The sequence below is a fragment of the Vulpes lagopus genome, chromosome 1, assembly GCF_018345385.1.
Source record: "Vulpes lagopus strain Blue_001 chromosome 1, ASM1834538v1, whole genome shotgun sequence".
In the NCBI taxonomy this organism is placed as follows: Eukaryota; Metazoa; Chordata; class Mammalia; order Carnivora; family Canidae; genus Vulpes; species Vulpes lagopus.
In genome coordinates this window covers 77231534-77256801 of record NC_054824.1, presented here as the reverse complement: position 1 = coordinate 77256801, position 25268 = coordinate 77231534, and the positions used below count along the sequence as shown (strand labels likewise).

The window sequence follows — 25268 nt, the reverse complement described above, 5'->3', positions numbered from 1 at the left end:
GGCATAATGTCTCTATCTATCTTTCTCTATCTGTATTTATAGGTATAGAAATGATATCATCTCAAGAAAGAATATGCGAGGATTTAGTAAGGTAATTTCTATAGTTATACATATATAATATTATATAATTATAATGGTTATATAATGGGTCTGGCATGTTAGGTGTAAAGAAAATGATTACCCCCCTCTCCAATATGATAGAGACACAAAAATTGAAAACTTGGAAGATTTTGGACTCTGGGTGCCAACTAAATGGAAACACCTGCTGGTGGCTGATGATGTGATTGGAGCTTCACTGGGTAGGGGCCAAGGCCAAGGATTTGGATATGGAATCAGAACGATAATAGTACCTTGCATCCTACTCTCAAAGTTTACTTGGACTTTCACGTGTGTCTGTCAGAGGCATAGGTAGGTCCTTTTAGAGAGAGGAGTGGAGAGCTGGCTGCCTACTGGTAGCTCCTAGTTAAGTCATCCCGATTTTCCCTTTTCCAGTGTTTATTGATGTCATCTTTGAAGTTCCCCTGCAGTTTTGACCCACATCACTGTCATATCCTTGTTTCTTTTTTTTTTTTTTTTTTATATCCTTGTTTCTTTAAAAAGAAACCATGTCCACCCTTTACAGAACTTAGTTACACTGGACAAACGATTTTGGAATGGAGATAGGAAGTGATTGCTCCAGTCGCTCCACAGTTTACCACACTGATATTTTCCCAAAATTATGTCAACAATGTCACTGTTCTCTGTTAATTTGTCCACATAGGTTGACTGCTGTAATAACCTGCAGTTATCAGGGGTAATGTAGCAGAAGCTTATTTCTCAGTCACATTGCGGTCTACTACCGAGGTTCCGCGTTGGATGAAAACACAGGAGCCAGGCTCCTTCCTTTTTTCTTTTTTTTTTTTAAAGATTTTATTTATTTATGAGAAACACACACACACACAGAGAGAGAGAGAGAGAGAGAGAGAGAGAGAGAGAAACAGGCAGAGGGAGAAGCAGGCTCCATGCAGGGAGCCCGATGCGGGACTCGATCCCGGGACTCCAGAATCACGCCTTGGGCTGAAAGTGGTGCTAAACCACTGCCACCCAGGCTGCCCAGCCATGCTCCTTCCATTCAGTGACTGCTATTCCTTGGAGTCCTCCGCAGTAACCTCTGCATCCAGCCTTTACAGGATGGGGGAGAGTGTGGGGTGGTTTCATGGGCCAGTCCTGGGAGTGGCATATAACACTTCTGCCCATCTTCCAATGGCTAGAGCTCAGTCACATGGCTGTTCCTAATAGCAGAGGATGATAGGAAATGTCAGAGCTGTGTGCTTCAAAAAAGGAGTGGGCTTGGTGAGCACCAGGCCAGTCTCTGACCCATCCTTGCGTGGCTTGGTGGAAACCATTGCCACTGTATATACAGGCAAATCTGGGTCACCACAGACTTCTTGTGCTTAGTCCCTAGGGTGTTCTGGGTAGTATGGCAACTTGAGAAGCTGCATTTCCACAGACAGAGATTTCATCTAGGTTAGATTTGCAGTTGTTGGATTTACTGTGTTACATGAGCTCCCCAAACTTTCCAGGACTGGAATGAGTGTTTTGCTGACTATACCAGCTGGTTTCAAGTTAAGACTTAAAGTTGGTAATAATATTTGCTGTCGTGTTTATAATTACCATGTCATTAACAGTCAGTGGATGGGGAGTTTCATGAGTCTTTTCATTTTAATTTAGCCAATTGTAGTTGTCTGAAATGCTTCAGAAATCTTTTATGAGTTGTTTTAGTCACTTGCTTATATGAAAAAAACTGACTTTGTACCTCAACAAGATTGGCATTGGCAGTTTTGAAAGGGTTGGCAGAGTGTTTGGCTGAGAGCTTGGGGACTGTTAGACTGGCGTGGAAGAGGAAAATAGTCAACACTGAAATACATAGGATCCAATGGAGCATCACAAAAGCAAGTTTCCTTCAGGCCAGCACCACTATCCAATGTTGGGGGGAGGGGGTGGGATTTGGGCAGTCCTGGGAAGGAGGTGTCCCAGAGTTCATGAGTAGTAGGGACAAGGTCAGGTACATCTGTGGTCCTATACTATGAGGCCATCCATCCATTCCTGGAAGGCTCCCAGACAGTGACTTAGGGGTCTAGGGACTCAGATCTACTTCCCTCCTCTAGGGAGTGCCAAGAGAGGGGCACAGCAAGGGATGAGTGAGGCCCTAACTGGTCAGGAGAACAATACTAGCAGCAGGGTACTAACTCTAGTGCTCAGCAGGAAACTGAGGCACTCAGCAAGTCTCACCATCCTGTGTGACTCCATAGAAACTTAGGGCCTAGAGGCTCATCCCAGACACATCAAATTCTGTGTCTGGGGCTAAGCCAAACATACCTAGATCCCAATCCTATTGGGATTGAAGCTCTGGATGTGCCTGGACTCAGGGTGACTTGGCAACTAGATGAGACAGAAGCACATGGTTTTGTATACAGGCTTTGGAATGAGACAGACTTGGGTTCAAATTCTGTCTTCATCCTTTCCTAGCTCTGCAACTTTGGGTAAGTTATTTGATTCCTCTGATCTTTAGTTTTCACCCATTAGATGTGGAAACTAATATATACCCCATTGGGTAGTTGTGAGAATTAATCAATATAAGATATGTTAAGGCACCTACTTAACATATTATGTTATGTTACTACCTACACCTGGGTAGTAACCTTTAATCATGGTAGAAACATCTACTGAAAAGTTCCATAAAAGCAGCAAGAGCAAAACAACAGCCAGGCAGGGCAGGAGCTGAAATTTGGGCTCTAGTGATGCATGATTTACAAAGCCTCTGTTTTATGAAGTGTGCTATCACTGGAAGGGGGTGGAGGGTGCCTTGGTCATGCCTACTGATTTCAGCAGCTGGGCTTTTTTGAGTGGTTAACTCTGGGGCTGGGCACATGCCTTCCTCCTAGATAGGTGTCTTTAAAATGGAAAGTAGGACTATTAAGCCAGCCCACATCCTGGCTTCTCAGCTTCTTTGGCATTTCCCACTTCCCAGCTTGAGGGCCAGGCAGCCTGCAACATAATTATCACACGTTGTCTTCTAACATGTATGGAACTAGAAGCACAAAGATCCCTAAAAGGGTAGGAAGGAGCTTTCTTTTCTATACTGGTAGCCAACCTGCAACGGTTGGGAGGTTGAACATAAGTTGATTTGACCTTGAGCTTCAAGGTCACAAGGCCTTTCACAAGGCTGTGAAATCTTGAGGGCTGTCCACACATTGGAAAGGGATTGGCCTTCACTTTGAGACAAGTAGGATGAATCATAAAAGGAAAGGGACTTCTTTAAGATGCTTGATTTGTAAAGAACTTATACAAAAATTTAAAGGAAGGTCAGGGAACTGGATTAAAGCCACAGGAGGCAAACTTGTGAACAGTAGTGGTAGAGGACGGTTTTGTCCTTATGCTGGGAGAAGCTGTTCTGTTATAAAGAGAGATGAACACAAAGATATAGGCATGTTATCCTGCTGCTGCTGTGTCCAGCTAAGGGAATGAATGTGCTTCATTTGGAAAATGCAAAACAGATTATCATACATGAACTGATAGTCAACAAAGGTGAGGGGTTAGTAAGACCACCAAGCTGCTTCAGCCATCATAGCCATAATAACTGCCATGGATTGTCTACCTGCTTGGTGCCACCAGGACTTTGAATACATTCTCTCTGTGTGAGGTTGGTGGTATTAGGCCCATGTTACATACAAATTCACAAGGCACTGAGAAATTAAGCATTCTGGGATTCTAGAACTAAGAAGGTTATAACCCTGACCTGTGGTTCTGGGTTCTGTCCACCTCGGCATACTGCTTTGGGGATGGCTCTGTAGCTCAGGCCAAAGGGATCTGCATTCTGGAGCACTGAAGGAACTTGCCTATGTGATCATAGGGAAGTCACCAAGGAACCATTGACTAGAGATGGGAAAATGCCCAGAACTTGGAAAGACAGGAATGGAAAGATTCAGGAAACTATACCCTTGCGAGCTTGCTCTTATTACTAGACAAATTCTAGATCTTTAGTGTTTGCACAACTGACTGTGTACCATTGGGCAAATGACATAACACCTTTGGGCTTTTAAGTTTCTTTGTGTGTAAGGTATGTGCTTGTATTACATTATCTCTAAGGTCCCTTCTAGTTCTCAGTATTTTATCCTAGCAAGTCCTGTTAATATATCCTGACAGTTTTAGTGGATTAGCCCTATCTTTATCAGACAACTCATTCTTACTTTGTATCAAACGCTCCAGCCTCTCTTCAAAGGATAAAGGGTTAAGAAGACAGAGTTTGGAATGAAATAGTTGTAGGTTCAAATCTCACCTCTGCGACAGACTAGTTCGATGACCTTAAGCAAATGTTGTAAACCCTTTGTAGCTCACTTCTTTTCCTCTGTAGAACACTGATCTTTCACACATTTCTATGTGACAGGGTTGTTTTAGGGTTAAATGAAATAATACGTATGAAACACTTAGCCCTGTGCCTAGAATGTAACAAGTGGCCAGTTAGTTCCCATATTTCATTGATTCTAGGGTTCCATTTTCCTCCCTACATTTTGCTACCTCTGAAATCAGGCTGCATCTTCTAGCTTATGGTGTGGAGTACTTTAATTGCAACAGTTTTTGCTTTTTTAACGATAGATAAATTAATGATGCATTTTACAATTAAATATGTTATCTCCCCAGCATGACTCTCACCCCTGAGGTTCTCCATTTCTTTCTGGGTTTCCTGCTTCTCTAACTTCTTGACAGCCACAATCTCTTCTACAGTAAAGCAGAATGAGGGAATGGGACAACCAGGGAGAGTACATTCTCAATCACCATCTTGTCTGACTGATTCATTTTACATTGAAAATGGCATTGAAAATGAAGGTTGGAAAGTGGAAGAGACTTTGAAAAAGCACAACGAGAGCTCAGGTCTTCGGATTCCTAGTGTCATGTTCTTTCCCAGGTCAGAAACACTATTAGCCTGGAGCAATACCAGAAGTATCACTCAGTCACCCTTTACATGCCTGGGCCCCCACTGGATGGATGGTGAACACTTCTAAATTCATATATGGATTTATGGATTTTGATATAAGGATTTTAGGCATGAACATATTCCCAAAGCTGGGATGATTAGATTGATGACTACTCTTGCCATTTACACAAACACAGAGTCAGATACTTTTAGAGTTGAAGGGAAGATTATTTTCCATGGGCACTATACTGTCCTTACCTTTGCAGCAGTCTGAATTCGCAGGGCATGCTCTCTGGAGGCAACTAATTTCCTCCCAGTTATTGTGTCTGCAATTTCAGGAGCTGACAGCTTGAGGATGGTTGTGTCTTAAATTGTGAATGGTTTCTGCTTCCAGATTTATACAGCTGAGCCCAGTGACAAGTCAATCACATAGTCCAGACACTTCATTAATTCATTCATTCACTCAATCACTTAGCACTTACTGGACACCTGCCACCTACCAGTTACAAGGTATGGACATAATCTCAGTTCATCCTCACAATAACCTTATGAGATTGGCATTATGTATGTCTTGCAAATGGGAAAACTGAGAAATAGTGACATTTTTGTGTGTGTTGGACATTGACAAACCTTCCACGTAGAAAATAGGGCTAGGGCATTCCAGAGCAAGAAAGAACTTTATTGTTATGAGAAAAATGTCTTAAAATTGAAATAACAACATGACTTATTTCACTCTGCAAGATGTGAACAAATACAAAATATACCTATGGAAAAAAAATACACCGATGGCCTAAGGAAAAGAAATCAACTGTTCATTGAGTATTTTATTACCTCTAAGCATTTATTGTATCAGTCACTCTTAAGTGAGTCCCTGGAACTCAGAGTAGTCCTTTTATTTGTCTTGTGTATAGTTAGAGCTTCAGGTATTGAAAATATCCAGAGAGGGATGCCTGGGTAGCTCAGTGGTTGAGTGTCTGCCTATGCATGTCCTGGGGTCCCGGAATAGAGCCCCACATCGGGCTCCCTAAGGGGAGCCTGCTTCTCCCTCTCCCTGTGTCTCTGCCTCTCTCTCTGTCTCTCATGAATAAATAAATAAAATCCTAAAAAAAAAAAAAAGAAAATATCCAGAGAGCCTGATCTTTTTCTGACCTTTATAAGCAGCTAATTTCTCTTCCCTTTGACCTCATTTTAATGAATGATCCTTTATATTAAAAAGGATAGCTCTACTGGAGGTTTTATATCTAGAAATTTCTTGACTTTAATTTTTATTGACAGAAATTTTCTTTATCAGGTTATTACCCGAAATTTTGAGTAGGACTGAACAAACCAGACCTGTTTGCAAAGGGACTTTTTCCTTGATAGAATGTTCACCCAATCTTTTGAGTGACTTCTCACTCTGCCATGTGTTGGATTGTGGGGTTTAAAAGCCATTGGGCAGTTGGCTTCTCGCAATAGCATGATGGCCTGATTTCCAGTATGACCATTTAGCTTTTTGTTGGCTTAATAGAAGGTCATCAGATATTATAAAGTAAGTACACAGTCAAGTTTCAAACTGTCTCTTGAAAATGTCCTAGCTTAAAAAAAAAAAAAAAAGTCCTAGCTTTTTTTTTTTTTAATTTTTATTTATTTATTTTTGATAGTCACAGAGAGAGAGAGAGAGAATGAGGCAGAGACATAGGCAGAGGGAGAAGCAGGCTCCATGCACCGGGAGCCCGACGTGGGATTCAATCCTGGGTCTCCAGGATCGCGCCCTGGGCCAAAGGCAGGCGGCAAACTGCTGCGCCACCCAGGGATCCCGAAAATGTCCTAGCTTTGTGAAGACATTTTCCCATTAGGAAACCTGTGGACTTCCCTTCTCTTTTAGACTTCTTGGCCTTCTGGCATAGCTACCTTCCAAAGTGGCCAAGGTTCAAAGGCATCTACATGAGGGTTGGCAGTTAGTAACTGAAAGCTTTGGTTGCCATTTGGTTGCCATTTGGTTGCCACTTGATCAAGTTTGAAAAGTTAACAATCATACTTTTTGAAAAAAGAGGCCTAGACAGAATTCACTTGTTCTTCCCTGGGCTCATGTGCTTAAACCAAGGGAAGATCACTGTGGCTCTCCTATGATCTGTTTATGGCAGATTTATGTTTATGGCCCCTGGGTCCTTGCTGGCTGAGTCCCTCACTGGCTGTATCATGGGCTGTTTTTTTACTCATCCAGTCATTGGTTATAGGATATGGAGCTCATTCCCAGTAAATTCAAAGAGAGCTCCTCACAGACCCTGCACTCAGGGCACTTTTAACCATTTGTAGGGTATCTAGCCATCTAAATGACTGGCACTGTCAATAGAAGTTTTCTGCAAAGTGTTCTCTATGTTCTCCAATGTGATATCCATTAACTGCTTTAATTATGACCAATGAGACTAAGGAATTGAAGTTTATTATTTTTTTGAATTTTACATTTTATTTAATTAAAATTTAAATATCCTCATATAGCTAATGGCTACTGTGTTGGGTAGCAAATATCTAAACTGTCCTCTACCCATCCTTGCATTTTAGTATGAATGCACCTATAGTGGGAGTACTCCTCAGGGCATATGATATGAAGCAGAAAATGCTTGACTAAAATTGGGTTTATGGACTCACCGTGTGACTTTGTCCGCCTTCCCCTCTCTGGTTCTCAGTTTTCTTTACTAGAAATGAAGGACTACCAGCTCTGTGAGGACTTTTAGCTTTAGCATTCCACTTGGTTCTGGCCTCTGATAAGGAGTATATTTGTCAGCACTCTGAGGAGAAGGAAGGCTATTGTTTTTTTTTAAAGATTTTATTTATTTATTTATTCATGAGAGACACACACATAAGAGACTCACAGGCTCCCCATGGGGAGCCTGATGCAGGACTCCATTCCAGGACCCCAGGATCATGCCCTGAACCGAAGGCAGATGCTCAACCACTGAGCCACCCAGGCATCCTGGAAGGTTATTGTTTCAGCTTACTGACATGGGCTGTTTGTAAGGCCACTGGGCACATTTAGAAGTTCTTTCTGGATGAAGGTAGTAGGAAGAGGAGGTGAGAGGAAGTGATGGTTTACTCTGAGAGGCTGGTGAAGGTATGGAGGAGGGAAGTCCTGGCCCCATTCCTAGGATGGCAGTTTTTATGCATTTTAGCAGTCGCAAGACCACATTCCATTGTCAGAAGAGAAAGTGGTTGGAACAGGACACTACAGGGGGTAGCATTTCCTGAAGAACTGAGAGTCTCTTCCCAGGTTTGGTTCATCTGAGTGTCCTAGTGCATGTGCTGAGATAATTGCACATGTAAGTATTGGAGGAAGTGCCTTTGGTTATTTTGACATGGACCTCAGCCCACAGTGGAACCATGTCCCCTGTGTTCCCCAAGTGGGAATGGGAACACAGCCACACAGTTGTTCAATTTCTGGCCCTACACTTGCCCTTTAGACTAATGCCTGCCAAGAGTTCAGGGTTACAATGAGCACATTTTTCCTGACAGCTGAGATATGAGAGCAGTGTAGGTAGGCATGGGATGACCCAGGATCTCTCTGGTCATGTCACCAATGCAGGGGGCTGCCTCTCCTGAGATTGGTGGTGATGCTGATGGTTGCGGGAAGGTTTTACTGGAGCATAAAAGCATAGGTAGACTTCGAGATCAGAAAGGCATGAAACCTGTAATTACTTCCACAGGAAGGCTACAATACAGACATGATAGCTAATATCTGACTTTTATATGGGGCTTTGCTGTTTGGCAGCTGCTTTACCTTGAATTTATTTAGTCCTAGCTAGGGTAGTTTTGAAATATCCATTTGCGGAAATCAAAGACAAAGTGGAGGAGAAGCCTCCCCCAAATCGTTACGTTGATATGAGTTGAACCCAGATCATCTCACTGTAAGTTCGGTTCTTTCTGCCACCCTATGGGGCCCAGAGCTGCATGGGTGGTAAGTCCCGAGGTGGTGGGAGAGGACATGTCACCAAGAAGTATGAGTCTTCATCATGTAGTGGATGAGGACTCCAGCAGACATCTGGCAAGAATATAGAGCACAAGAAGTTGTCAGGCTAGGGAGGACTGGGATTAATTCATGCTATTGGAGGGAAACTGCTGGGTGCCCCCTTCCATGCCTGCCATAGGACAGAGGCAGGAACCTCAGTACCAGCCCTAGAGGAGTGGCAGTGACATGAATGGGGCGGATTTCCCACAAGGATGCTGCCTACCTTTTTCTGTGGTCCTTCTACTGACTATGGTGTTTCTGCTGGCTACTTTGGGTCAATAGAAACCTCTTGTGTGGTCTAGCAAGGCTTCCTGGAGGAAAGGGAACTGACAGCCCAGGTCAGAATCTTTCTAGAACCTTGCTGCTGCTGCTGCTTCTTCTTCTTCTTCTTCTTCTTCTTCTTCTTCTTCTTCTTTCTTTTCTTTTTCTTTTTAGGACTTTGTTTCTTATTATTCTGGGGATTAACTTCAAAGAACAAATTACAGATTGAAGGAGAGACAAAGGTGAAGAGCATGGAGATAAAAAGATCAAAGAGGCAAAAAGGCTGCAAACTCTAGGCAGGGAAAAGCAAAGAGGTGATTTATTTTTTTTTAATTTTTTTAAATTTTTATTTACTTATGATAGAGAGAGAGAGAGAGAGAGAGAGAGAGAGGCAGAGACACAGGCAGAGGGAGAAGCAGGCTCCATGCACCTGGAGCCCAACGTGGGATTCGATCCCGGGTCTCCAGGATCGGCGCCCTGGGCCAAAGGCAGGCGCCAAACTGCTGCGCCACACAGGGATCCCCAAAGAGGTGGTTTAATGTAGATATGAGTTTGGGGTGTTCTTTATATGATCTTCATGTAATTATACAACTTCAACATTTTAGTTTAGTTTAGTGCATATTCATTGTAGAAAGTTTGAAAAGTATAAAGAGGAAAATGAAATATCCCCATAATCCCTAAACCCAGAAAAACATTATATCTATATTTGGGATCATCAAATTGCTATTTCTGAGGGTTAAAAAAGTTATGTCTCAAATTTCATGTGATTCAACTTAACATATATAGTACATGTATTATTAGTATCCTAATTTTACTTTACATATTTTGAGCATTCTTTTATAAAATTATAAATTACTCAAACTATTTATAGCTATTTCAAGATTGTCTAACTCATCCCCTTCTGTTGGACATTTAGGCTGTTTGCTGTTTGGAACTGCAATAAAAAGTACTGCTTGAAACTCTTTGTCTTGAAATATTTGTCCTCAGTTTTCCTTAGTTCCTCAGGATAGTCATCCAGAAGGGGAATTACTAGGTCATTGGTTATGCATAATGTTATTATTCATGATTCATCTTGCCAGATTGCTTTCTGGAAAGGTTGCAGTAGCAAAACCGTGGGCAGGGAAGGCTAACTCTGGACTCTTGCTAGCATTGAGGATTATTGCCTTTTCAAAATCTTTGCAGATTTAATGGATTTTTAAAAGATCTCATTGTTTAGTTTGCATTTCCTTTATTACTAATTAGGTTGACTGCTTTTTCTTATGTTTATTAGCCATTTCTCCTTCTGTTTTGAAGTGTCTATTTACATTCTTTGCCTTTTTTTCAAATAGGGAGTAGTATGAATCCTTTCTCTGTCAGATTTGTTGTAAATATGTTCCCCAGCTTGTCATTTACCTTCTAAATTCTGTTTATACTCTGACATATAGTGTAAAATTTTCCATAGACAAAATCATCAATATTTTCCTTTCTGGTTTCTTTTAATGCTTTTATGCCCAGAGAACTCTCTTCTCATTCAGGGATCTGTTAAATTTCCACACCTATATTTCCTCTAAAAATGTTTCTTATATGTCATTTTTAAGATTTGGGCTTAAATTTATGTCTAAAATTTATTTTGGTGTATGGTATGAAGTTGTGAGGATTAACTTGACTATTTTCCTCCACTTTTCCAGTGCCATTTATTGAATAATTTGTCTTTTCCTCATTCTTTTAGATTCTTTCCTTATCATATATTAAGTTCTTAAATATGCCAGATCTGTATTAGGTCAATGAATCAGGCTCCCTTCATTTGTCTGTTAATTCTTATGTCTGTTACACCTTTTAATAAAGTAGTTTTTAAAAGTATATTTTAATATCTGGTAGGGCAAGCCTACCCCATTATTCATCCTTCCCCCCCCCTCCAAAATGTTTAATTACCTTCATCCATTTACTCTTTCAAATGGAAGTATAATTGAAAATCCCTTTGGCACATAATAGGTACTTAGAGATTCGTTCAACAGATATCTGCTATAATATTTAGCTTTTTAATCCAAAAACATGTTGATTTTATTTGAATTTAATTTCACTTGAATCTTCTTTAGTGTCTTGCATTCCTGAGATAAAGTCTATTTGCATGCATGGCAAATCTTTAAATGACATTTAACAAAAAATTAATTTTCTTTTTACAGCTTATTTGGACTCCATTCTTTTAGGCGTAAGACAACTTCATCTGTGATGAATGGTAGCCATTTTTTATTTGTCATGGAATCACATCATAGAACATAGAACAGCTGCAGAACATGGTATCCTAAACATTACATAAGTTCAGTTTTAAAATGCTGTTGCAGATGGTATCATAACTACAACTTAATTATTAAACTTTTTAAGTGCATGAATATGATACAAAGATCTCGCATATGAAAGATGAATACACAAAGGAGGGAATTTGCTCTTCTTGAATTATTTCAAAAATAAATAAGAATGTAAATAAATAAATAAATAAGAATAATTGGACAGCAAAAAACATTAAAATTAACAGCATCAGCCCTAATCCCATTTTCCAGAGTTAACCACTGTGTACATGTATATTTGTAGTTTTTATGCCTAGACACACCAATATATTACAATTGGGATAAGTTTGTATGTGCTGCTTTATAACCTATTTTTCGTATATAACACTAGACTGTGCAATTTCCCATGGCATTAATTACTCTTGCACAGTGTCATATCTAATGGCTACATACAGTGGATATGCCATGGATTACTTTGCCAATCCTGTGTGGTTGAACATTTAGATTTTTCATTAGTTTAAAGTCATAATAAGCACCTTTACCCCCCATCTTAACATTTTTCTAGTCTTTAGCACATAACCTGTGTACTGAGTATATGTGCATATTCATCCATGGACAAGACAAACTAATGGCTCTCTGGTCCTGGCAGGGGCTCCCCTTCTAATAGGAGCTAGAGGGGTGCCTGGGTGGCTCAGGGTTTGAGCATTGGCTTTGGCTCAGGCTGTGACGGGGGGTCCTGGGATCGAGTCCCACATCAGACTCCCTGCAGGGAGCCTGCTTATCCCTCTGCCTATGTCTCTGTGTGTCTCTCTCTCATGAATAAATGAATAACATCTTTTAAAAAAATAAAAAAAATAAAAGAAGCTGGAAAAGAGCAAAGAGAGCCAGGTTTTCCAGTCTCCCTGGAGGTATTCTCCAATTACTGGGAAAAAAAATCAAAGTGTTAAAGAATTGTTGAAGAAAATAGTTTCAGAGAACATGGAACAGAGAATTTTAGCAGCTTGGATCATTATTCTACATAGCGGGTGGTTTTGAAGGTCTGACTCACCTGTGTTTCTATGTGCCACTCTCTTGTACTTCCACACTCAGCTCTGCGTGAGCTAGCCTTCCTTCTCTAGCTTTCCTTCCTCTGTGAACTCCCCATTCACAATGGCCTGACAGCTCAAGGCCAACCAAGGAAAAGGTCTACGGGCCATGTTACTCTTTTCCCCTGCAAGCAGTTGGGATTCCTTATGGGGCTCTGAAGGTTTCACCTGCAGGCAGATGTTAGGGCTGCTTCATCTTAGACAGTGGCCTTGCCATTGGCATGCATTTGAGGTTACAGGTACTTCTCAGAAATGCCACCTGGACCCATATACCTTTGTCTAGAGCCCAGCCTCATAAAGGCAGTGGGAGAGAGAAGCTTGAGGAGGAAGGATAAGGCTGGCAGCTACAGGCTCCAACACATAGAACTCAGAGTGGGAAGGATGCCCACGACCATAACCCTCTTGACACGCGGGGAAGGGGCAAGTGCTCGCTCAGCTCAGTCAGCAGCTGGTGTTCCTTTGGGCACAGGAGGCTTTCCTTTGCATCTGAGGAAACTGGCTGGGAGAGCAGGAGTGGTTGGAGCACTTGTCAAATAGCTCAGATTGGGTACAGGTGAGAAAAAAATAAATACTCATAGGAACCATACAGGTAAGCATCATGGCTTACAGGTATGTAGTGGAAAGGTGAGGCATGTTTTAGCTGTCGTTTTCTGAATTGACTTTATTCACCTGACTTGTACACTTATCACTGGTTTATTGACATAATCAACACTTATTAATAAGCATTTGCTGTATATGAAGCCACATGTTAAGGCTTCCCAGATGAACAGGGAAGAAGGAAGGAGTGTTATGTTTACTTAGCCATCAGTTGTGTGTCTGGTCCCTTCAAATAGATTTTGTCCTTTAATTATCACCACAGCCTGTGAAGTAGGCTTTATCTCTGATGATGAAACAGACCCAGGGAGGTTAAGTAATTGTCCAAGGGCACAAAGCTAATAAGTTCTGGGGCTGGGAGTCAGACTTAGTTCTCTCTAAATCCAGAGCCTGTCCTTTACTCTCAGGGCTGTGAGCTGCCTCCAGGGACATGCCTGCCCTGGGAGAACTTACCATCTCATGCAAAGAACAGCTTGTTGGGCACATAGTGGCCAGGCATGCTCTAACTAGGGAATTAGCTCGAGAACTCCCTTCTTATCCCACCATGGTCCAGCCCCCAAGACATCTTCTTAAGTAAGTTTGCAGACCCCCGGTGCTGGCTCTACCTTTGGATTCAGGAAGGGACTTCAGTCAAGTTGTTATCCCTCTATTAATAGAGCAGGGGTTAGAGGCTGGGAATCTGTTAGGAAAGCTTCCAGGAAAAGCACTGCCTAGGCGTCTGTAAAACCCCTTTTGTGTTTAGCCTTACTTCTTCTGGCTCCCAGTAACTGCCGCGAGAGAACCACCTCTGATTGAGCTTATCCCTAGAGCACAGAGTCCTGTACACAGACTTCATCTCCTACCATCTGCCCCACTTTCCTTTTATTTAAGCTAAGAAATCGAAATCATTTCTTTTCAGTTAATTTTTCTGCCAGCTCAAGTATAGGATTGGGTCCCATCTAATCTGTGAAGTATTAGGAAGTGGACCATGAGTAAGGCAGATGCCGGATGATATAGGGTGCAGTGGTTAGAACTCAAGAGAGATTGTAGGATCTCTTTTGACCTTGCTTTTGACAAATGGTTTTCAGCCATTTAGAGAGCCATTGACCCCTTTGAAAATCTGATGAAAACTGAAATTATGCAGATTTTCTTTTTGGAAAAATGAGTACTTGTGGATATATATGCAATAATTTGCATGCAAGTTCATGAGGTTTATGGCCCTCCCCATCCACAAACATTTTTGAGGTAGGGTTAGGAACGTTGCTTTGGTTTACTAGCTGCTCCTGGAATGTGTGGCTTAGTTTGCCCTCAGGCAAGCAGAGTTGAGGGTTACTTAGGCAACTCTTTGCAGGCAGTGTCCTCCCATCCCCCAGCTTCTTGTTTTCCATAATTCTGGAGAAGGATTCTAGCTTTGTGAGATATTTGGATTACTCTGGTTTCTTATTTAGCACTTGACAGTATTATGTTTCTTTCTAAAGAAATAGCAGGCATCATCACAAGTCAAACTCTCTCTTGAAAATTTTCCTTTTCTACCTTAATCTGGCTCCTGTTTATGCGAGGTTTGCAGGGGGTGTTTGTTGCTTATCTCTGGCAAACATTAACTTGTCTTCTGTTACTCTGGAGAGGGTCTGGGTCATGGGAGAAAAAAACACATGTCTTAGCTACTCTTCTCCGTGTTCCCTTAAACCCACTAGAGAGACCTTGGTACTTACCACTATCCTATCTGATCCAGAACCTTGCTGAGGATCCCATAACACTTTGCCTCTTCTCTAGACACTACTTTTTCAATTCTAGACAATTTCTTAGAGCTTGAGTTTTATTAGCCCTTTGGAATTTTCTGAATCTCTCTCTCTCACATGTACCTCTATCATTGTATTTCTTATATGATATTAAAATTACATGTTGACATGCCTGATTCACACCCTACACTAAAAGTCCCTTAGACTCAGGAACTCCACATTTCTTTTTTATCATTGTGTCCACAGTAGCTGAACCTTTGCTAAAACATATATATGCTCAGTAAATATTTGCTGAACTGAATTGGGCAGCATTTAGATACCCAAGGTATTAATCTAGGAAAGATTTAAAAATTGCTTAAAACTTTTGGAATATTTCCATGGCCAATCCATCCCCCTCAGATATGACCAACCAGAAAAACATAGTATTGGGATTCATAAGGAGTTCATGCTGTCTCATTTCCATGGGAGCTGTGTGCGTGTGTATGTGTGTATGATGTGCACAGACCTTTCTTTCTGGGTTACTGCAATTATTTAAAAATAATACCCAGCAAGTCTTTTTATTCTTTCCAGTAATCTCTCCATGTCTCTGTGTCTTCAACACTTCTTCATATTTGTTTATTTCCCAGGTATATCTTAACATCTCTTTCATTTCTGTCCCTTTCCCATTTGGTTCGTGTATCCTAGGACAGGCTGGACGGCACTCCCTCGGAGTAGCTCAGGACCAAGGACAGCAGCACACATGTCCTTGAAGTGGGAGGAGGTGCTTTAGTTTGCTCAAGTTTGTTCAATAATATGACCTCCAGGTGTGGTTCTTCTCACCTGTCAGACTGCACTTGGAATTCTGCAATCCTGGTTATTACTTTGGCCCTATGTGTTCCATGTCTGTGGTGGGCCTGTGTCTAGTCTGTGCCCACTGTGTCACTGTGCATTGCTTTCGCTGATGGGTAGTGAGACTGGGGCATGAATGGCACAGCTATGGAATCAGAAAGTGTGGAGGTAGGAGTGGGGAGAAGCTGTGGGCTGGGGTGAGAGGGACTGCTTTAGGAGCTGCCCATGAAGGTCTCTGGCTCTGAGCTCTGCAGTCAGCCTTTGCTGCTTTACTGCTACCCACACCTGCATTTCCAGCTCTGAGGAGCAGGGCAGAGTAGAGGGGAGGGCGAAGGGTTTAGTGGGGAAGTCCAGGGCCTTTTCGTGTTTGCATACCTGCTGTTCCACTGTGACAGAGGCCAAAGCCAGATTTTCAAGTCAACAGTTTCATCTTTAACCTAAAGTCATGTCCTGATTAAATTAAAATTAATTCAAATTCAAATACTACTGATATGCACACTGGGGGAGAGGGAGGGGGATGGAGATTGAGGGTCCCAAGGACTGAGCCTTTAATATGTCTGAACAGCACATACCTTCCGCCCCCACCTCTGAGTATCTCTGTGACTCTCTCAGAATATATTATATAAGCAAATACACTGCTAATGTTCAACAGTTGATTCATATTCATCACTGACTAATTCATCACTGGCTAATGTTCTGTGTTACTTTGAGGACCGATGCAACAATAATACCCAGTGTAACAAAAAAGACAATAAATCTACCACCATCACCATCATCCATGAGGTATGAGCACTTGAAATACCCTAGTCAGTTAGCAAAGAATCAGTTTTTCGAAAGTGATGGGCAGACAGAACCACTTCTGGAGTGGCCATTTTCTTATGTCTAGAGAACACTGCGTGTTGTCAAGTTTTCTGGGGAGGGAGGGATTGAGGCAGGGTGAGCGAGGGAGCCTGTGTGTATCACAGCTGAGGTCTCAACTCAGCTAATATTAAATCTTGTGAAGAATAAACAGAAACGGTTTGCTCATTAGCTGGGCTTAGAGAGGTGTCACCCACATGTTTAAAGTGCTAATTATTAGTGATCTTTAATGCAGCTAATTTAGCAATGGTGTTACAATTTTCTGCTCTTCAAAAGTAGCCCATTAGCCGGGCCTTTATATCTAATATTGACTTTGGAGAGTTAATATTGAAATTGGCGCAATTAGAGTTCATGTGGAAGCCTGAGAGAGAGAAAGACGAAGATCGGGGTAGAAATGGGCAGGGAGAAGGACAGGGGCAGGGAGGGGTACAGCAGTCCGTGAGCATCGTCGGTGTGGAGGGCACCGTTGCTCTGAAGCTGTGTCCTGGGCACTGGAGACACAGAGGTGGGCACCCGGCCTCGCATCCGGAGGGATCCAGGGGTGGCAGTGGAGATGGCACAAGAGCGAGGGGCCTGCCCTGTGACATGCACAGGAGGAACCAGCTCAGCCTGGGCAGGGGAGGAGGCACCGGGGGGTGGGGGTGGGGACGCCGGGAGGAGATACACAGCTCACCATGCCGCAGGGCGGGGAATGGACATTGTGGGGAGTGATGAATAAGTGTGTGTCGGACTTTGCTTCTCCCTGGTGTAATGATGACGGTCATCTCAAGTCCCTGACTGCTGCATCACGTGTGCTGCATCACGATGCATGAGACCAAGAGGGTTTGCTTGGAAAGGCTTCGTATTTAAAAGAGGAGCCCGTGTCTTTGCTTTTCCCCTTCTCCCTTTCTCCACTGAAGTCGGGTTGGCTGAGGCTTGTGAATGCCCTTGTCTTGGAAGTGCCAGGGAGGAGGAGAGCTCCGCGACAGGGAGGGAGGACGCTGCTGGGGCAGGTTCCACATTGGCAGGTGTCCCTGGTGAGGGACTGAGGCTGCGGGGAGCACTGTGGGCAGGTGGATCCCCAGGTGGGGGACAGACAGGCTGGTGCATCCGCACCCCGCGCTGTGTGTTCTCACAGGGCTGCCCAGTCTCTTTCTCTGGCAGATTTATTCCTTCCTGTCAGTGCGCATGTCCTGCCTCAGTGGCAGTTGTTTTAACTAGAGCTCCAAGGAACCTGTGTGTGGCTGCCGGAAGAGCTTGACAGCAGCCAGTTTTCCAGCAGCCAGTTGCTCAACCGCTCATTAGCATCTGTGAAGAGGAGACAAGACACTCACCTCCACCTCTGGGTGCCTGTGGTTCTCTCTCTCTCTCTTTTTTTTATTTTAAAGATTTTATTTATTTGTTCATGAGAGACAGAGAGAGAGAGAGAGGCAGAGACACAGGAGGAGGGAGAAGCAGGCTCCATGCAGGGAGCCCAACGTGGGACTCGATCCCGGGTCTCCAGGATCACACCTGGGCTGAAGGCAGGCGCTCACCTGCTGAGCCACCTGGGCGTCCCTGTGTATATTTCTCAACAGCTTGTCCTCTCTTGCTCTGACCCATTTCCTCTCATTCTTGCCACCTCTCTCTCCTCTTGTGTTATAGGAAAGAGGTGAAGGAGACAAGGGACAGTGGGGGGATGAAGGTCATCGCCTCTCCCCAGCGTGACTTCCTTCCCTTCCCCCCCTGCTCGACAGTGTCTTCCCCCAGGGCCTTGCCCATCAAGTCCCTGCACGGAAGGGACCACGTCCTTACATCCTTAAGGCTCTTTCCTTTATGATTCAGATCCACATGGCACCTCCATGGGGTCTTCCTCAGGCTGGCAGCTCCCAGCAGGTGCCTCACAGACAAGCATTCTTCTGGCTTCTCTTGGAACTTCAGGAGAAGATAAAAAGACGAAGTTCCAGTGCCCCCCGCCCCCATATTCCAGCCGCCACCTCAGCAAGGGCCACGTGTCTCATCCTCCCCCAGCTCCTTGCACAGTGGAATGGGGTTTGCAGTCAGAGCCTGCTGGCTCCAGCTCTGTTCTGGAACCACAGCCCTCCTCTCAGATTCCCGCAGCTCTGGCCTGTGCTGTGGGGCAGTCCCAGCTCCCTGAGCTTCTGAAGGTACCCACAGGCACATCTTTACTGATGCCTTCCCAGGAGCCCGCCCTCGGGAGGTATTGGGTTCAGAGTGCGATCGCGGAGCCCACCTACCACCTCCGTGCCCCACTTTCCATCGTTCGCTCACCCTGCTTTTCTGTTCAGCCAGTATGCTCTCTCCATCTCTGGCCCGTGACCTACTTGCCCCTTCCTCTCTGTCTTGGCTGGTGCCACTTGCCACCAGGACACTAATCTGTGGCCCGGACTCGAACCCTGGTTCAAAGACCACCTCCCGGGGGAGCTGTCCCTATAAGTCGCCTCCTACTCACACCACTCTAACTCTCTGTCTTCTTAGGACCCACGTGTTTCAGTCCAGTATCTCTGGAGTCTCTTTTGTATGACAGGCACTGTGCTAAGTGCTGGGGGTAGGGCCAAGGGTAAGACATGGCCCCTACCCTCAGGGCCTTGGAATCCGTTAATGGTGAGTAGAATGAAAACATAGGAATGACTTCGAAGAGATGATGAAGTACGAGGCACAGTCAGGGATGGCTCCACTTGACAAGGAGATTATGGAAACTGCACACAAGAAGTGATGGATTTGAGAGAAATTGAAGAGGTGGAGTTAGCAGGACCAAGCGAGTGAACTGATATTTGGAATGTAGGACTGGGAGGGGTCTAGGTGGGTCTAGGCTCTGTTTGGGTTTGTTAGCGGGTGATGGCACCAAAAACCAGGATATGGGGGGATAAAGGACAGCCAGGCTGGGGGCGGGGAGAGGGTCTTCATCAGAACCTCAGAACTGTAAATTGTTTTTCATACCAAGTCTGGCAACCTCTTGGTGTCACGGGAAATGGGCACTGGGTATTTTACTGGGCTGAAGACTCTCAGAGGGCAGAAACTGGGTCTTCCCTCCAAGGGAGAGAATTGCCTGAGATGAGCACTGTGATCTCATTAGATGTGGAGCTCCTAGGTAGGGGCACCTCTCCTTCCTCTGTTTCTCATCCAGTGTTGCCCAGTGTTCAGGGCTGGGAGTGGAGAGTGCAGGTGCGGTGAAGAGTCATAAACCGACCGGCTCCTTGTCCTCCAGGGCCATCTCAGAGATGGTGTCTTGATCTGTAAATGCATCTGAGTCCTATATGACTCTGAGAGCAGTTAGAGAAGGCGGGGCTCTGAGGGTTGGGGTAGTGAGGAAGATTCGTTGTGAAATTAAAATATCTGATACATGGGCAGCCCGGGTGGCTCAGCGGTTTGGCGCCTGCCTTCGGCCCAGGGCGTGATCCTGGAGTCCCAGGATCGAGTCCCGCATCGGGCTCCCTGCATGGAGCCTGCTTCTCCCACTGCCTGTGTCTCTGCCTCTCTCTCTGTGTCTCTCATGAATAAATAAATAAAATCTTTAAAAAAAGAAAAAAAGAAAAAAAATCTGATACATGAGAGAATGGTTTAAGCCACCAAAATTCTGAGCGGTTTGGACAGATGTTGTTCACAACTACTCCTACGCCAAAAAACAAGACATGGTCCAGTCTCAGTGCCCTGGCGGGGGAAACTTCTCTATCTCTCTGATAGCCTTTTCACTCCAGAGCCGAATCTGGGTGACAGGTTCTAGGGTAGTGGCTGACTTTTTGGAATTATTGGGCGATGGTGAGGGGTCTTCCCATGGTGGAGGTGGGAGGGGTGACGGGCAGCACTAGATCAGATTTTAGAGGCTCTACTTAGATTAGGCTAAAGGATGTTTTTACCTATCTTTGTCTCTGAGGCAACTCTGGAATAGAAAGACCTACTTTAGTGTATAGATCTTCTTTAAATGCATCGTGTATATGAGTCACTGGGGTTTCTTGTTAAAATGCAGGTTCTGATTCAGCAGGTCTGGGATGAGGCCTAGATTTGGCATCTCTAGCAAGGTCCTCGCTGGTCAGGTGATACTTGTTACTTTGAGTAGCGAGGCTTTAGGGCTCACCTTTCCTTTGAGCTCCCTTGCACTCTGTTCAGGTGATGTCCTATCTCGGATAACAGCTCACTGTCCTACCTGTTTAGCTGCCTATCTCTGCCTGCAAGCCCCCTGGAGAGTGGGGTCTGCTGCTTATTTGTCTAAGTACTGCCATGCCTCACATAAGGCATAGCACGTAATAGGTGCTCACTGAAGAATTGATGAAAGAATGACTCTGAAAGAGGAAACAGTCCTAATTATGCCAAACTAAGGCTCCACCTCATGAGCTCTTCGAATTCTCAACTGTAAACTAAATATCTTCTGTGCACCAGTCTGTCGGTGATTCAGGGCCACTTTGATCAGGGCCTCCATGCCGGACACACAGGGATGGAGTGGAAGGAGGAGGCCGAGGCCTGCCTGAGCATTGGTGAAGCAGGGTCAGGCCCACTTGAGGCAATGAGATAATATTAAAATACTTACAGTGAGTGCACATTAAGGGAGTGTGGCCTAGAACGAAAAGGGAATAAAGAGCAATGTATGGGTTAGGTACCCTAGCACCTTGCACCTCCAAATGCTCAACACTTAGCTGCTTGTGTCTTCACTTGTTGAGATCAGCATCACTTCCTGGAGGAGGCTAGCATGGAGCCCAATGCATGCAGTGGCCCTGGGGTACTCACTGCCTTCCCGGAGTCATGAAGCAACCGATGGAGGGCCTTTGACCCAAGGGCCAGCCCTACTGTTGCCACATGGGGCCCTGCAGAAGCTGGGAGCCAGAGTGGTGGAGGTGGGCGCTTTCCCGCATGGGGAAGGCTGACTAGGAAAAGTGAAGGGGAACAGGCAGCAGCAATGGAAGCATAACACGTTTGGAGCAAGGAGGAGGCAAAAGTGGGGCTTCGAGAAGTTCCATGCTGGAGATCCTGGGGAGATGGCGGTGGTAATTTTTACTTCCCTAATAGATGTGGAGCATTTCAACTTTGCTAATTAACCGAACAGCAGGCTTGTAATTCTGACAGCAGCAGGACACAAATGGGGTGGGATTAGTGCTGAATGCCAGCAAAGCATGCCTTTGTCCTTAAGAGAAAGCACGGAACTCACATTGGGTCAGGTCCATGAGGGTGCCCTCTGGTTCTTTTTTTCCTACAGTAACTCCAAAGGCACCAGGGCTTTAATTTCTTCTCAGGATTTCTTGAGAGCTAGCAAGGGGCCTGCTGTTTCAACAGGCACTTCTTTGAAAGGGGGAAGCTGATCTGTGGTTGGTCTAGAGTCTGTAGGGTAATAGTGCTATTATCAAATATACCTTGTATCGGAGATAGGAATTGCAGGTCAGGTCGGCCTGCCTCCTCCGAGGTGTGTATGCCGTACAGAAGTTCTCCCATCACTAGCCTTCCATTCTGATACCTTGGGATGTCCGCACAATGGAGTGAAGTGTCTTGGGCATCCCAGTTCCTGAGCGGATTCCTGGGAAAGAACACCCTGGGAGGCCAGCGAAGAGCTGTTTTATCTTCCCAAAGCACACTGAACCTTGTTAGGGAGTTCGTTTCCAGTACTTTCTCTCAAAGCATATTGATCTGATAATCCGAGGATCTGAAAGGCCAATACATATGAAGAAAAGGTTTAAAAAAGTCTCAGACTCTCAGAGCTGAGCGGGACCCTGGAGATCATCTACGCAGATCACCAGCACCTGGTGTGACAGATGAGGCCGCTGACCTCGCGCATGTCACTTGAGGAAGGGTTACCATTTCATTCATTTCTTTATCCTTTCATCAAATATTTATCGAACATTTTCTATGAGTCTGCTCAGACATGTACCTGATAGTGAAAACATGTTGCTATTTCATTGGTCCTGTTTGAATTCGTGTTCAATGGACTTCCCCTTTATTCTAGAGCCCGACAGCTGGCTTCACAAGGGCCTGGGGGAATTGATACATAGGACCTTCAGCCAGAGCAAATAGGTTTTCTACTCAAGGTCGCCAACTTCTGAGCTGCTGGGCTAATTAGTTTAGCTCTACTTGGCTTTACATAATGCATACATTGTTGAAAAGTTGTTTGTAATTCAATTTTTGGCAAATGAAAAACTAATTCAAACCATTAAGGCAACTTTTATTTAAAGAGACCCTGGAGCAAATCCTTTTATAATGTGAAAAATCTTGTTGTTGTTGGAAACGATTATCCCCAAGTTAAGGATTTTGTAAATCTAGATACTTTAGGTTTTCCTATGGTAGGCTCACAACCTGGGAGGTAGTTCAGCTGTGCTCTCCCCTGGACCGGGGAATACTCTGGCCTGGGAAGAGGAAGCCCTCGGGATCTTGGACCAGCCCAACCCGAGATACTGACATTTACTCCAGCCAATTGCCAATGCTTACAAGCTGCTGGGACAAGCCACTGCCTTTTTCTCAGGCCCTGGAGTCTGGAGGGGAGAAGAAACAGGTGGGGCATGATGAGTGGGCTGTGAGGGATGGAATTCAGAGCTCCCTCGTGCTCTCCTTCCGTGAGTGGAAGCAATGAGGGGGTAGGTGAGGGAACCTTTTGCTTCCATTATAGCAACTTCCGAGGTCTTCCTTAATGTCTGGGGACTTCATGGAATTAAAGCCATCTTGCATACTTTAAAGGAAATAGGGGAGAGGAAGAGCAGTAGGAAAAATAGGACAGGGGTTTTGGAGAGAAGGTTGTGTGGATTCTTGTCATACAGTAAAATCTCATTCATTTGGGCCTTGATCTTTTTTTTTTTTTTTTAAGATTTTATTTATTTATTCATGAGAGACACAGAGAGAGAGAGAGGCAGAGACCCAGGCAGAGGGAGAAGCAGGCTCCATGCAGGGAGCCCGATGTAGGACTCCATCCCGGGTCTCCAGGATCACGCCCTGGGCTGAAGGCAGGTGCTCAACCGCTGAGCCACCCAGGCATCCCAAGCCTTGATCTTTTTGGATTTATAAATAATCTGGAAGTAGACGGGACTGAAGTTGAACTTTTCTTATAATTTTTTTCCTATAGCAATTACTAGTGTATGTAGTGATATAGAGGAGAATGTCTTAAAACTGATGTACACATATATTCCATATATGACAACAGAGGCATCATTCTACACAAACAATTCACGCATCAGCTAGAGATGATCCTTGTCTGCTTGGTGCAGACACCAAGCCAAGGAAACTGAAACATCTTATTTCATGAAGCTGAAAAAAAAAAAAAAACTATATATTTGTAAATTCTATAATAATTTACATTGATCCTAACTGGTTTCTACTAGTAAGATTTAAGTTTTCCTGTGTTGGGACACAAAGAGCGTAAAGATGTGTACGAAACAATGCTTATAGTTGGACTTGTTTTTTCTTAATTTTTTTTTTGCCATATTTTTTTCATTCTCAGAGTGAGCCTTGGAGGAGGTTCTTCTGGCATTGGGTGCCGTGGGCCAGCTTGTAAAGAGAAGCAAATGATGAATAAAAAGGCTCACTGTATTTATGTAGTGAAAAATGGAGAAGGAATTGATGAAATGGTCAGAGATACTTTGGAAATTTGTTTGGGGTCAGGACATAACCCCTGACCATGGAAACCGGAGACACATCTTTCCTCCTCTTTGGTGGAGTGTGCAACTGGCTCATTTCCCTCCCCTAAGCCAGTGATTCTAATCTTGGGCTGTTACCAGAATTCCCAGTTGAGTCTCTTGAAGCAGTAAGGGTTTAGAAGTTAAGAAAGCCCTGCGTGGGACCATCCTTCCCAGTACGTTTCTCTGCAGATTGTCAAACTGGGACTGTGAAGGAGTAAGCCAAGTGGGGAAAGGCACTAGGACGGTTGCCCGTGGTCTCTGGTTCTGTTTCACTGAGCTGACACAGAACCTCCTCTCCTCTGGGATCCTTGTGTGTGATAGCCTCGTGCTGATATACAGCAGAGATTCCAGTTATAGCTCACAGAGTGTGGGCTGGCTCTCCCTGAGAGTCCTTGTAGGGTGCTTGGGTTAAATGTAAGGGCGCAGTGGGCCGACCTGGGATTTTATATGTGTGTATGTGGTGGGGGGCGGGGGCTTCTCTTCCCACGTGGCTTGAACTCACCAGGTTGGGTTGTCCTTTGAGGTTATTGTTTCTCGTGGCACATCATTACTTTCCATTCTATGTGAGCCACAGGCCTCTGCCTCCAACCCCCTAACAGGAAGTCAGCTGGACCCCAGAGAGGACTTTGAAGCTGAGGAGCAAAATTTAGGCAGAGAATGAATTGCTGAAGAAGGGAGTGCATTTCCTTCCCAGGAGACTGATGTCTCCCCACCTCCTGTGTGTTGTGGACTGGTGAGGGTGACATTGAGGGGGAGGAGGAAGAAGGGTATTGCATTCAACTTTGCTTCCCACTTGGGGATATTGTGATTTGCTTGTATAATTTGTATAGTGAAAACTAAGAGTCACTGTGCCAGGTAGAGGAAAGGCAAACACAATTATTTAGGGCATTGTGGTCCATCTTGATATTAATTATCCTGTTCCATTGGTATTTACTGAGTGCTTACTGTGTACCAGACACCATGCTAGGCAAAGAGGTACAAAAGTGGCTTTTAAAAAGCCCCGTCGTCAAGTTGCAGGGCTGTGGTTGTTGCCTGCGAGGCACGGAGCTTTGTATATGTGGTGGGGGCAACCTGGACCGTCCTCTCCCTGGAAGGGACACCTCTGTGGCCTGGCATCATGTGGAAGTGTCTTATCTGTTGTGGACCTTCTCCTGTC

At 44.4% G+C, this 25268-nt stretch overlaps 1 protein-coding gene across 21 annotated transcripts in view; it reads left to right on the top strand.

Annotated features, from left to right (window-relative positions):
* Positions 1-25268, top strand: part of KALRN (kalirin RhoGEF kinase) — a 661253-nt gene that overhangs the window by 167265 nt on the left and 468720 nt on the right. The window lies entirely within an intron of this gene.